The following is a 14,062-nucleotide window of genomic DNA, read 5'->3' as shown; positions in this document are numbered from 1 at the left end:
TTAATTCTGGGATGCTGCAGCTGGTTGAATATTTTCTGTCCCATTTTCTTTTTCCTTCTTTCCCTTTTTACAGAACTCAATTTATGTAGCTGATGAGAAACATTATCACTTGTAAAGCCAGTATGTGGGTAAAAAATTGGGTAAAAAACTGCTAAAAGCCAGACTCTGGCAAATTAATTTCTGCATCTCAGTCAGGGACTCGACCTGTTTACTAATCCTTCATTTACTGGTGACATTTCAATGGTAGCATGGCTAGGTCCTTCAGGCACTTCTTAGAACACAAATTCAATACCGCCACTGTCTTTCCTCCCACTCCCAGTCAGGCACACCCCCTCTCCCTTCTGTGATCTGAGCCAAGGCTGGCATGCATCTGATCCTGCCGCTAGCCTGCTCAGGGAGCAAAACCAGAAACAAAGAAAAAGGAGGGTTAATTTTCTGCTAGATTAGCTTTGAGTCAGACAAATGCCAGTGCCAACACAAGGAAAGGGGCTGAGCCAAGTCAGATTTATAAATCACACTCTTACGTTTTCCTGAGAATAATTTTGGAAGAGGGAAAGAAAGCCCTCTTTTAGCAATGTAGTGTTGTAGAGGAGACTCCTCTAATTTTATGTTTCTTTATCACAAGAATAAGCACTGAGGAAGCAAAACATCTAGTCCAACTACACAAGATAAATTTGGCTGTGTTTTAACAACAGTGTTAAAACTGTCACACAAAGTGAGAGCGAGCTGAGAAGTTTCAGCAAGGTTGGTATGACACCCTTAAGTGGGAAGCTGCAAGTGGTAAGGAAAAAAACTCTTCAGCTATTAAACACAATGCTGTAAAGAAGAATGTGGACTCAGAAGTCCACTTTTCTGTCTCTTCTCCAAGAGAGGAAGCTAGGCCCTTGGATAGGAAGGGTGCTCATTCTAGGAAGCAGCCCGCAGCAATGTTGCAGTAGTTTTAGGTTAACAGAGCTCAGGTTTAATCTTCACCTGGAAAACTGCACTGGCAGAAGGTCCTAGGACAAGAGATGATTTCTTTCACAGAACAGCTGCCAGGGAAAGTGGAAAGAAAGGAAGGAGGCTGGTCATGAAACTTCGCTTTCTCCTCTGTTAGTTCCCAAAGTAACATATACAAAGATAAAACCAGCCTCTGATGCACCACTTGGAAGGAGCCTCATTTCCACTTATTTTTTGTCAATTTCAGAGTAGTTTTTCAAAAATAATAAGAAAACCCACATCGACCTGGGAAAAAACAGCAACAACAAACAATAATGAAAACAACCTTACATGAAGATAAAGTGATAGACAGTAGCAAGGAAGAGTCAAGTAGAAATACATCTGATGTCAACAAAATACCTTATTTTTCCTGCTGTGTTTCTTCAAAAGATACATACATCTCTAAACAGCAGTACCTCTAGCTCCCAGTTATTCTTCCATACTTACCTTCTGTAGAGGAAAAAATACACATTTTCTACCCAGGAATCACGGTATTTTTTTCCCCCCTATACAGTTTCCCACTACAAATTTTCTTCAAAGAAAAGAAAAATGCTAATTTTTCTCTAAGCTTCCATTAAGGAAAGAAAGAAGTGATTATTGTATTTGATGTCATGTAAAGGATTAATACTTTTCTTTTTTTCCTGTACTGCATTCCACATAGGATTTGGGAAGAGGACATTAACATGGGATGGGGAAAACTAGGAAGAACAGAACTGAAGGCTTCTCAATAGGCACTGCTTCCTGCTGTTACAACCTTTAAAAATGGACACCGATCCTTTCACAAATTAAACTATTTGCCACCTTTTTTCATATTTAACAGTATCTCCTTATAAAGGTCTCAACACCAGATACAGACTAACAAGATGACGAGATACTCAAAAGGAAAAAAAAATTAAAAATATCCTGCTCTGAAAAAGGCAGATGAGGAAAGTAATAGTTGGGAGTGAAGAAAGAATAGAGAAGATGCCTCAGTGAAGGGTGAGAAAAAAGCTTCTACCCTTTTAAGGTCCTCCACTTTTTGTCATGCCGCCTGGGAAGAAAATAGACTCCTGCATTAGTGACAAGATTTACATAACACTAAAAAACACCCCCCCTCAAAAAATAACACTCCCTCAAAAAAAAAAAAAAAAAAAAAAAAAAATCAGAGCATTTGCAGCTAAGATTCTGTCCCTGGTTTATTACTATTCCAAGTTCTTTTTGGCAAACTGTGGGCAGAAAAAAAAAAGAAGAAATGACTACTTTAAAAGTAACAAATCAAGTTTACACTACAATCAAGCAGCAAAAATAGAGGAGAGCTGCTTTCTGAAACTGACATACGAAAAAGCTAATAGTTTAACTAATCAGTAAAAGGGCAAACATTAACTTGTAAATAATTCTAAAAATGAATTTCCCACTTTACTATTTATTATTATCCCTTTATTATACCATCCCATGGAGATTGGACATTTATCTGTGTTCTCTAAATATTACATTACCATACAGTCCTTAACTAAGAAATTAGCTCCGTCTCCTTGCAATTGTGGTTAAACACTGAAAATGTCAAAGTACATACAAATAAGAAGAACTGGCACTCTGCTAAGACTCGGTCTTTCAGCTTATTCTTCTAAGCACAAATATAAAAAGTTATCGGGTATTTTCAGGAAGCTAAGCTGAAATCTATTTTATAAAAATATATGAAACAAACACATGTGGAAAAAAAGTAAGGCTGTCAATCTAGATAGCTCTTCAGAATGTACACATATTAATATATTTCTTACATTTGCAATAAAGATATGAGGCCTGGCAATGAAAACAGACTGACTTTTGAAAACTGAGATGAAAAATATACAGATTAAGTGGTAAGGGATTTCTAACTACTACACTTAAATCTGTATTGGAGAAGAATTCAATTTTTCACCCATTCCAATTTTCTGTTTGTCCTGCAAAAACATTAAGCTGTGGTTTACAGGCTGGGATAATTTAAAAACACAGATGTGGACTTTTCATAAGAGCTGGCAAGAACAAAGGTATGAAGAAAACTTCTACTCTTTAATTTTGAGATAAAAGTATGCTTTCCCCATAAATGAATATAAAAATAAGCATTATTTCTCCTAATTACACGTAGCTTCATTCTCACACAAGATTCAGAAACAGTGACGATAAATTCCTAAGTTCAGATGTTGCACTACTGCTAGGCTTCTCTGAAATGTATTTGAAATGTTACCTAGTCAATACATCTACACCAGAAAACAAAACAGCTCAAGACAGAGTTGTTGAACAGCAGTAATAAAATGAGCAATGAGAAAGCACTTTTGGAGTCAGTGAATTTTGACAGCCTGAGAAGTTGTAGGCATTCTGCAACATTCATTGACAGGCCAGCAAAAGGTGATGATTTGCCTTACTGCAGAGGCAGAAGCTTGAAGACACCAGGAAAAAGCTGAAATATTATTTTGTTCTAATATACTCCCCTAAAAGCTCCAAACCAGAAAAAAAAAATAATTAACAAAATCCTATACTAGTACAATGCTGGATATTTTTTTAGCTAAAGTATTTTTTTCAGTATTAACTATATTATGTTGAGTCAAGTTACAGGTCTCAAGATCTCATTTGCGTTGGCAAGAAGCTCCCTGCTCATCGACAGAGAGTGGAAAAAACATTCCGCAGAGTTGCCATTGGCTCTACGTTGCAGAAACACAAGCTACAGTTTGGCCTGGTCTTTTGGCCACTTTCAACAGGAAGGAAGCCTGTAGCTCCATCAACTCTGCTAACACCATTAGGTGGTACTTTGACTTTAGGATACTCTCTGTCACCCGCAATTCACTTGAGACAAAACTCACAAAAAAAAGATTTTATCACAAATAAAATAATAAGACAAAGCTACAACATTTAAAGACTAAAGGCCTCAGAAAAACCTAGCCATTCTTACTGGGAAAGAGGAGAGTGCTAGGGCTCTTACAGATACCATCACTTAAAGTGCGCTAATTAAAATACACGTGTTTAAATGTTTGAGATTCCTAAATTATCTCCAGATAACAACATGACAAAAATCACTGTTAACATCTTTCACTCACACAGATCACTGGTGAAGATCTCATTGCCAGAATCTGTATGTGTGTTCTGTTGGTGAAGTGAGCTCAAGGAGCTCCTGTCCTGCTTCAAGGAATAGCTTCTCACCTCCACCATGTTTCAGTGATTCAGTTGGTAACCCCATGAACAGCTGCACGGCCACAGGCTGGCAGAAGTGGCTTCTTGAACTGGTCTTACTACTTGCTTATTATAACACTACTCTTCGTCTCTCATGAAACTCTAGGTCTTTGATCATCAGCAACACAGGTTTCAAGAACTCTTTATGCCTTTTTATTCCATACGTTGGCTGCGCAGAGAAAAGTATTGGTGGTATTATATTACACACCACATCAGTGAATGAAAGGGAAAGGATGGCAACTGCACATGCTGAAACATCACCTTCAGCATGAAGTTACAGGAGGCTGCTGAACTGATCTAGCAGCTCATTCAATGAGATCACCCAGAAAAGTGAATAGCAATCAGTTTTTCTTTGGTTAGTTTTCTAACTTCCAGTTCACAGACTGACCAGGCTCAAAAACAGGTGAACAATATCAAAGACAAACTGCTTGTGTTGGTGAAATAAATTTCTATCTTTCCATCACAGCAAACTCTCAGACTGGCCCACATGCTCAAAAACATCTGCACTGTCATTTTTTTCTTTAAAGCTGCTAACTCGAGGCTACTTTGTTTTGTACATTCCAGGAGTATTTCCATTTACACAGATATACTGAAAAAGAGGTAAAGCACTTCTCTGGTGGCAGTGAAGGCTAATTTCGCATCAATAAAACTTTCACTTGGGGGAGTAGGTGCCCTTACAGAAAAACCATCATTTTGCACACACAGCTGCATTTACACTGGCAATCCCTGCAGACATACTGCTATATTATGGAAGGATTTCATGCTTTATGCATCAAATACAATGCAAATATGTTGGTACTGTTCACAGCCTTGATAAGACCTATCTTCACCAGAAAAGCAAAGATAATAGATTACAGTATTGGTATTTTTTTCATCTGAAGTGACTATACGAAAGCACTAATGGAAGAACTGATGTTTTCCTTTCAGTGTGGAAACCACAGGGGTTTTCAGCCCTATGCAGAGGAAAAAGGAACAAATAACGGGTCTTTTCTCTGAACCTTGCTGCTCAGCACACTACCTGCTAGTAACATGAGGCTGGAGAAAACAGAAATTTCCCCAATCTGAATAGCAGTTGCTCTCCTGCTGCTTACAATTTATTTTTCTTCTCCTTTACCAGACAGTATGAAAGAGGAATGCCAAAAGTACTGCACTTCTTGAGGGACGGGAAAGAAACACCAAGATGTGCTTCACGTAGAGGATCTGGTATTAATTCTTTACGAACCCCTTTTATGTTAACTCCTAACTCAAATACAAAAATAATGTTTTACTTGTATTCATTTACAAAGAAGTTCTCTCATTCTGACTGAAGCTCTGAGTGTGGCAGCACAAATGTGAGCCACTGCCACAACAGAACTCCCAGCTCTGATACGCCTACCTCTATCCTAAGCAGCTACCAATGAACACAGGCCGGAGAGGTTCTACTTAACTAACTTCATAACTTTTGCATGAATCACTCAGACAGATTTTAAAAGTCATGTGTCAAAACAGCAAAATGAATTACCACTATTAAAGATAATACCGCAGCAAGCAGATTATTTCATTTTTCCCCCCCCCCCTTTAAGATATGCACTGTTTAAACTCACTGAAGAGCTAACAACAGAGTAACAAATGAAAGCTAACACAAATACTTTGCTAAATGTCTTTGTTTAATTCGATATATGTATATTGGTAAACCTATTTAATTTATGGGACTGCAAACTCTTCTGAGGCTGACTTAACAAATGTTTATATAGTGCCTTGTACAATACATCCTAATCCAAGGCAAGCTGTCTAGCCAACACCAAAGCATAAATAAGATATACAATAATCTGGTACTGGCATCTATTTCAGCAGAACAGTTTAAACAACACAGTCCAAGGAAAACAAAAGAAAACAAACCCAACAACAACAAAAGAAACCAAACCCCATACTCTTTTACCAAAATCAGACAAACATACTTTTTTAAGGGAGGAAAAAGACACGAACATTTTAGCTCAAGTAGCTTCTCCATAAGCCAACCAGTACTTATCAAACTAAAATGCCTCTTAAGCACACTTTTGCTGAGTCCATGCAGATTCTCACTGTTATTCACAACTGCTTAAACCTGTTAAAGAAGGCTCTCTAAAAATAAAATAACCTACCATTCCCCTTCAAAAAATGCTTTGTCCAACAAAGGGAAAGTAGCAATTTGAAGCAGATGAATGAATTGAAAGAAATCCAAGTACAGAACTCATGACACTTTATTTTTCTCTCCAGAAAGCCTGACCAGAGCATGGGCAAACCTAGCAACAGATACGCTGAAGAAGAAACAGAACCAAAAAGAAATGACAAGTGCTGAACTATTTTCTTAAGAAGGAAGATGAATTCCCAAAAAGAATGATTGGAACAGGTGAGAAGAAATGCCAAAGAGAAGTACAAACAAGAAGGCACTAATATTTGAATTGTGAAGTATACATCATGTATTTGCTAAGGGAAAGGAAGAGTGAAGAAAGGATACAAACAAACAGATCAACTCTTCTCTAGATCACATACAGTTATGACAGGATGAGAGTAAAATGGTGCTTAGAGGAGGTAAATTCTGCACTCTACAAAATCTGCATAGACAGAGATTTTAAAAAGAAAAAAATAAAGTTGTGAATGCAGTAAAATCAGAGTACTATAAAAAGAGATGCTCAGTACAGCAAGGGTAGAGGAGGTAGAGACTTTCTTAAGGGTTCAAAGACAACATGAATTGACAAAGGATGCAAATAGATGCTGTATTATATAACTTCATTTCTTTGAAGTGTGAGGGGCTTTTTCCCCTGAAGGTGAAACTGTTTATAACTTTTTCCACTTGGGGAAATCACACTTAGGACAAACACGGGAAAAATCTTTCCTGTATTTCTAACCTTCAGTATAAAGTATAAAGCCAATTTTTTTTTTTTTTTTTTTTTTCCTAAATAGCTTCAGGAAAATAGATGATTTCTCTGGATGTACTTGTTACTTGTAGCTTCCGAAGCATCTGATCAAAAACAGGTAGTAATACCTGGAGGAGTGGTTAGGTGCTGAAACCATGCACTGCTGAAAAAGTAAAACATCAACAAACAACAGTGAGTTTTCTTTGTTTTTAAAAAGCAAATACAACTGTAATTTTCCTTTGGGGGGAAAAAAAAAAGAAGCACTAAGTTTGAAAGCCATGAGGAATTTTTCTAATAATCACTTCTTAATCACGTATTTATGCTTGATCTTCACAAAAGCCACCTATGAAAAAGGCAAAGCATCTTCTTACCCAACAGAACACAGGCTGCAGCGAACAGAATTGAAAAGTTTACTGTTAAGTGGGTATTTCATCAGCCTGCCAGTGTGTTCTCACCTATTTCTTCTAGCATTATCTACAAAATACAAGAAAAATACTTGGTTCAAGATTCAATGAGCTATGTAAAATATTCACTTGGAAGTGTAATAAAAAATAGATTACTTTGGGGTTACTAAAATAATTTGATACTACTTCACAGATGCATCTATTACACTTAGGAGTACACTAAATATACCACGGCAGGCAAGAGCCCACACAGGCATGAATGAATGAAACTATTAACATCAAACATCTAAGTCATTTCCACTATAAACTGAGATGTAGCAATGAAACAATGCTTTCAATATAAAGCATGTTGGGAATAACACGTATTCCTTGTGCAGCTTACACAACTACTCCCTCACTGGCACACATTCTTGCCCCATGCTGCTACATGCAGCGTGCCAGGACAGGTGTAAGCGCAGTCAAGCGTTGAGCCAGAGCCATACAAACAGAAAGGCACAGAAGAGGTTTCAAGAGTGGAAGTAACATCACCACCACACACCTAACAGCCACTTCACTCTCAGGGTTTTTTTTTTTTTAAACACTGCAATTAAGAGCGTGCCACTGCTGCAACACAAGATCAGCAGGCCAGCTGTCTGCCTAGCTACCTCACCTATCACTTCCCCCCTCCTTCAGCTTTCATCTTCTTTAGGTATTTAACAAAACACGGTTTTTGTTCAGTAAACCAAAACTGGCAGATGCTGCTATCCCCCTTGTTCAAGGAACTGTCCCACAGACAGCAGGTCACAGCCCCATTTCCCACAGATCTGCAGGCAGCCATGCCGCCATGCTCCCAGTAATCGCATTCCACCTCTATCCCAGATGCCTATTATCTTACCCCCTCTCTTCCATGCACCAGCCACAGTGTACTTAACCTCTCACGTCCTCTAACTAGTGACTGAAAAAAGGAGTACAGTACATCATGTCTAGTTTTTAACCCAAAGACAGCTGTTTGTTGGCCAACTGGCAGGTTAAATATGGGTAAGTGCTAAATCCATGCAAAACTTTCTTCTGAAGAGACCTTCTACTCAATGAAGCCATTAACCTGAACATTCCTGTTAAATATTATTAAAATGTAAAATCCCCAAGACCTTGCCCCATGGTGAAATTAGCTGACAAGCTTAAAATTTACTGAGGCACAGGATTAAAGGAAACATAACTGCTCGAGATTTGTGTCTTTAGAAAAATAAATTAAAGATGGCTTATAATACACTACACAAATATATATTAAGAACATGTCAACAACTTGTCTGGAGCAACACTTCTATTGTTTCTGAGCATTGTCTGAAATTTCTTCCATTCAATTTCTATATAGTCCTCAGCATCACTATACTTCTCCAGTTTATTGCTTCCAATGTAGTCCATGCATCAAAGACAGTGTGAAAACATGTGAAAAATGAAGGTTTGGAGTAAGCGTGCAGAAGCACCTGCACAAAACTCAAGTCCAATCCCGTCAACAGCAACTCCTCTTCTCTGAAAAGTTTTGCAGAAAATAGATGCATCTCAACATCTTCTCAATGTGACATCAGTTGATGCTGAGTTCTCAAGTTGCAAGGATTTTGTTTTCTACTATGTACAACTAAGCAAGTTTTCTTAAAAGAAATTGTTTTTACATGTTCTAGTTGTCCTTTTAATAACAATTTGCATCATTTGACCATTTCAAAGACAATTTAAAGGAGGTGTAAAAATCTCAAAAGATTAAAAAAGGCCTTTACAGGTTTCGTGAGAACTGGAAGCTCTGCAGAGAAAAGAAACTCAAATGAGTGTCTTTGATGAGGGGAGAAAACACGTGGAAATGTGTCTTCCCACTGGCAGCCCCAGCAGCCCAACCAGTAACACGTAACACCACACTGCATTAAATCTGAAAGAAGCTTTAGATAAACATTTGAAGGCAGACTTAAGAACATCATACAAGTACTGAGCATGTATAGCAGCTTTGTTCTTCTTCTTGTCTGTAAATTCTAGCAAACCTAACAATATAATGACTAACGTGTACAGACTTTAATGTTTTAAGAACTACTACATGCAACCTATAACAGAAATGTAAGTTGTTTTTCTCTTGTCTTCAAAATATTGTGTGCATCTAAGTCAACATCTTTCTAAATGCTAAAAGGAATACAAGTTTTACACCCATTCTAAAACACTGATATTTAAATAAAGGAAAAAAACCTAATAGCCACCCATAGTACAAGCAGGATTTGAATGAGCTTTAAACCACTCATCATTAAGCACAGTAAAATTTGATCTTTCTGTTCAGAATAGTAAGGAGTATTTTCCTAATGGCATAATATTTGACTATACACAGCATTTGCTAGAAATATGGTGTTTTGAAAACAATTCTCTTTGCTAAAATTCTACCAGATACTAATTTAAACAGAACTACTTAGCACATTACTATAATGCTCAACTTCTTGTCACCAAAAGATACCTTAAACATTCTAAAAATATTAACTATTTAACTCACCTTAAATGCACCTCTTTAGATCTTTTCATTCTACAACAGACGCGTTCCAAGAATAACCAGATCCCATGTAGACACAACACAGAACTCTCAACTTTAATCAAGTCCAGCTATTTGGATTCATCAGAATCTGACTAATTGAGAAACACCAAAATCCAAAGGCAGCACAACACAAAGCTAAAAGGAACTCTATACATCTGTATACTGTTCAGAAAACTTTGAGCTTGCTGATCAATTCACTAACAATAAGTTAGTCATTCAATCACAACTCTAAAAAAAAGTCTACAAAAATTTTTGTTAGAGACAGCATTAACCTTATCACAGTGATTTTTCTGGTAAGCCTAATTAAGAGAGGGAGAAATTGAAGCAACCATTATAATGAAACCTCCAACTGCAATTATAAGTTTAATCAAAAATTTCATCCAACTGTGAATCCGACAGCTTTCTCACTCACAGTTGAATTTAAGTATGGGGAATCCCATCAGGATTAGTTTGCTAATCAGCATTCAAGATGTTTTGGAGCAGTCACCATTATTTCTCCTGTTTGAACTACAAAGTATATACTTTTCCAGTTGAGATAATCTACTATGCAATTGAAGAGAAAAAAAATGCAAAATCACTGTACACATTAGTGGAAAAAAAGTTAACTTTCGGTTCAATCATTTAAATATTTGAGTTTTGAGTATAGCTTTAAAAAATCCAGTTCTGAATCACTGGAATTTTTGTTCTATTTCCTGTAAAAGCACCAACAGCAACATCATTCAGCATTCCGCCTGCAACAGTTCAGAAAAGATCAGCCTGATCCCTCAAGTCCTAAATTTACAGTCATTTTATAAACTCGAGGTCACATCTGACCAACTTATTTCTTCCAGTGTTTCCAACCAGAGATCACAGTAAGAGGGAGGAACGTGCCATAGGATGAAGAACAATCTAGTTTTATGTTTCAAAGTACTCATTCTCACAAAGAAAGTTTGCCAAAAGCTCTTAAAGCTCCCTAGCAAAAAAAAAAAAAGTATATAAGTTTGCAGAAAATAATCTTTTCAACAGATGACAGGTCTGATTCTACAAGGCTTGAAGAGCGTACTAGTTATTCATGAAACCCTTACGAAACAACACAGCATCTCAGTCTACGAAGCAATGCCATGATAAAAAAAAAAAACCAACACAAAACTACCGCTTTCTTCCATCCTGTCACTGGATGAGAAATTTCTACCAAGACACTACAATAGGAAGAATGTCCATTTTCAAGAAGTCTATTCCTACTAACGTATTTAAGGAAGACAGAAGAACCCATTAACTCCTCTTGGAATGGGAAATGCTTTACATTTCACAAGAGCAAAGGTAGCATATCAAGAAGATGGCACTGCCCACGCAGGTAATGATAGGAAGGATGCTCTATCAAGCATCTCTCAGTCACAACATTGGGATTACGCAAACTCCAAGTACCTCCTCTCCAACAGCTTTTCTCTCCCTCCCCTTCTGCAGGCACTCCCACGAAGCAGCATGAGAAACAATAACCCAGGTCTTCCCAGTTTACGAAAGAAACTGACAACTAGCTCAGCTACAGCACAGGTCAAAGTACTGTCTACCCTGAGTCTCCAAAAGCTTAATATGTGAGTAACTTCAACAGTTACACTGACTAAAGTCTCATTTAAATTGCAGAGCAGAACTTACTGAGGCTGATGACACGTATTTCTCCTAATCTCTCAGTGGAACTCCCCTCTTGCCAAGATCAGAATTTTGAGTTTTGATCGTGCCCAATTACAACAATACAGATAAAGAACAAATTATTGAGATATCGATACAAAATGCAAATGCCTGCTTATTCATTAAATCTTTGGGTAAACTGAAAATTCCCAATTTCACCAAATCATGGCCACGCTGCTGATACAGCAGCTAGCCCTCCCCACTGGATGCACACGCAGCACAACTTCAGCGTCTACAGTTATGATGGAAAACAAGTTCAGAAGTCCCAAAGAACGATTTAGCATTTATCTTTCACATATCTGTACAATGAAATGGTGCAACACCATTTTCAGCTCTCTACAGACGAGCCTCAGCCAGAGCTTTTTTCAACCTTTATCAAACACCCTTAAACTACGGACTGCAAACCAAACCTGAGATCCACCCCTCGCAAGGAAGCGTTTCTGGGGATTATAGGCACGTACTTGCTGTCACCGGCACGGAAACACCTCCGGGCCTCGGGCACGGGGCAGGGTCCGCCGAGCCGCCCAGCACAAAGAACACGAGGCCCTGCCCCGAAGGCCGCCCAGCAGCGAACGGGACGGGGCGCTCAGACCACCGACACAGCCTCTCAATGAATGAGACCGAGCGCTACGCACCTCCCCGCCGCCTTCCTAACTCTCGCGGGGGGACAAAACAAGAGAAAAAGCCAACCGGACTCATCTCTCGTCTTGCAAATCCCTCTTACAAGAATCGTTTCAAGAATTCCTTCCGAACAATTAAACCGAGTTGAATAATGGAAACCGGAGGTGGACTATATAAGGCCTCGGAGCCCGCAGCCCCCGCGGCTCAGCCCCAAATGGCGGAGCGTCGCCCCGCAGCCGCGCACCTGTCACCTGCCGCCCCGCCACGCACGCGGGGCTCCCGCAGACGCGGGGGCGACACGCGGAGCCGATCCCTCCCCACCCGCCAAGGAAGAAGAGTTTCCACCTCCCGCGGCCGCCCCGCGGCTCGCTCGCTCCCTCCCCCCCCTCCGCCGGGAGGCCGTGCTCCCCCCGCCCGCCGGGATGCGGGGTGCCGGCCGCCCCCTCCCCGCACGGAGGCCCGCCCCGGCCTCGCCGCGGGGCACGGGGCCGCCGCGGAGCCTCGGGCCTGCGGGCCGAGCCGCACCGCGCCGCTCCCCGCAGCCCCCGGGGAGGGGAGCGGCCCCGCGGCGGAGCCGGCCCCGGTGAGCCGCCGACAGGCCCGCCTCGGCGGGGTCTGCCTTACCCTTCTGCCGCCTCTCCGCCTCCTCCTCCTCCGCCTCCTCCTCCTCCGCCGCCGCCTCCCCCACCACGGCAGCCGCCGCCACTACCGCCGCCACCGGCGCCGCCGCCTCCCGGCAGGGGGGACCCCGCCGACCCGAGCCGCTCCGCCGCCGCTCCGCAGCCTCCCGCCGCCGCCGTTCCGCCGCGGGGGGGAGGGAGGAGGAGGAGGCGGCCGAGGAGAAGGAGGAGGGGGAAGGGAGGGGGGGTCCGCGCCGTCGCCGCGGGCGGGAGAAGCGGGGAGGCCGGGGGTGGCTGAGTGTCTGCGGCGCCGCTCCCGTCCTCCGCTGGAACCGCTGCGGCTCCGCGTCGCTCCCGGCCCCCCCTCCCCCCGCTCGCTGCGCTCCAAATCAAAATAGTGTCACAATATGGCGGCGGCGGCGACGGGCCAGCATCGCGAGACCGAGCCCCGAGCGCTAACGGGATGCGGCGCGCGCGCGCGAGGGGAGGGGGCGGAACGCGCCGCGCCGATGGGGGCCGGGCCTCCGCCGACACCGCCCCGCCGAGGGGTTGGCCGCGCGGAGCGGACGAGGCTGGGCGGAACGAGCGGCGCGGCGGTTCCCGCCCCGCCCCCCGGCACGCGCGGGGAGCGACGCCCGCCGGCGCCGCCGCCTCAGCGCATCTCGGGGGGCCGCCCGCTGGGAAAGGGGAGCCCAACGTTATGCGAAACGCCGTTTTGAGGGAGCCGAGGGAGGGGAAGAAAGGAATTGGAAAAGGCTGGGTTTGAGAAAAGCCCCCCCTGCGTGCGAAACAGTTGTTCTGAGGGAGGAGAGCCAGGCGCTTTCTATCAGAAATCCTGGTGCCAGCTCTTAAGCGCCTAAATGCTTCGCGCGGAGTACGTGACTCCCGTCGACGCTCTGAGACGCGGCTCAGCGTAACTCTTCCCCGAGTAGCCGGAGCTCGGCAGGACTGCACGCCGGGCGGCCGGGCCTTCTGTCCCGCTCCGCGCCCGCGGGTGGGATCACACCCCTCCCTACGTGCCAAACTCACATCCCTCCTCCAGGGAAACGGCGGCCATCCCTGGGCTCAGTAGGACGCTCGCGTCGTTCCTTGTATTTCATCTTAAGTGAAAAGACAGCTTTCAGATGAGTTTATAACATCATTACAGTTCTCAGGTGTTTTTTTTTTTTTTTTAAT

The 14,062-nt window shown here is 42.2% G+C and overlaps 1 protein-coding gene across 2 annotated transcripts in view; it reads right to left on the bottom strand.

Moving 5' to 3' along the window:
• TAB2 (TGF-beta activated kinase 1 (MAP3K7) binding protein 2) overlaps positions 1 to 13,383 on the bottom strand; it is a 62,223-nt gene extending 48,840 nt beyond the window's left edge. Inside the window, exon 1 of one of the 2 annotated variants that reach the window (XM_031612144.2) lies at positions 12,891 to 13,383. The gene's annotated coding sequence lies outside the window, so the exon portion shown is untranslated. Of the gene's footprint in view, positions 1 to 12,510; positions 12,663 to 12,890 lie in introns of those variants that run through there. The other variant, XM_090135574.1, reaches the window with a different exon arrangement.
• Positions 13,384 to 14,062: the final 679 nt, after the last annotated feature.

This window comes from Phasianus colchicus, chromosome 2, assembly GCF_987193195.1.
Source record: "Phasianus colchicus chromosome 2, bPhaCol1.hap1.1, whole genome shotgun sequence".
Classification (NCBI taxonomy): Eukaryota; Metazoa; Chordata; class Aves; order Galliformes; family Phasianidae; genus Phasianus; species Phasianus colchicus.
Note: the sequence above shows the minus strand (reverse complement) of the source record. Positions and strands in the feature narration are given on the sequence as shown.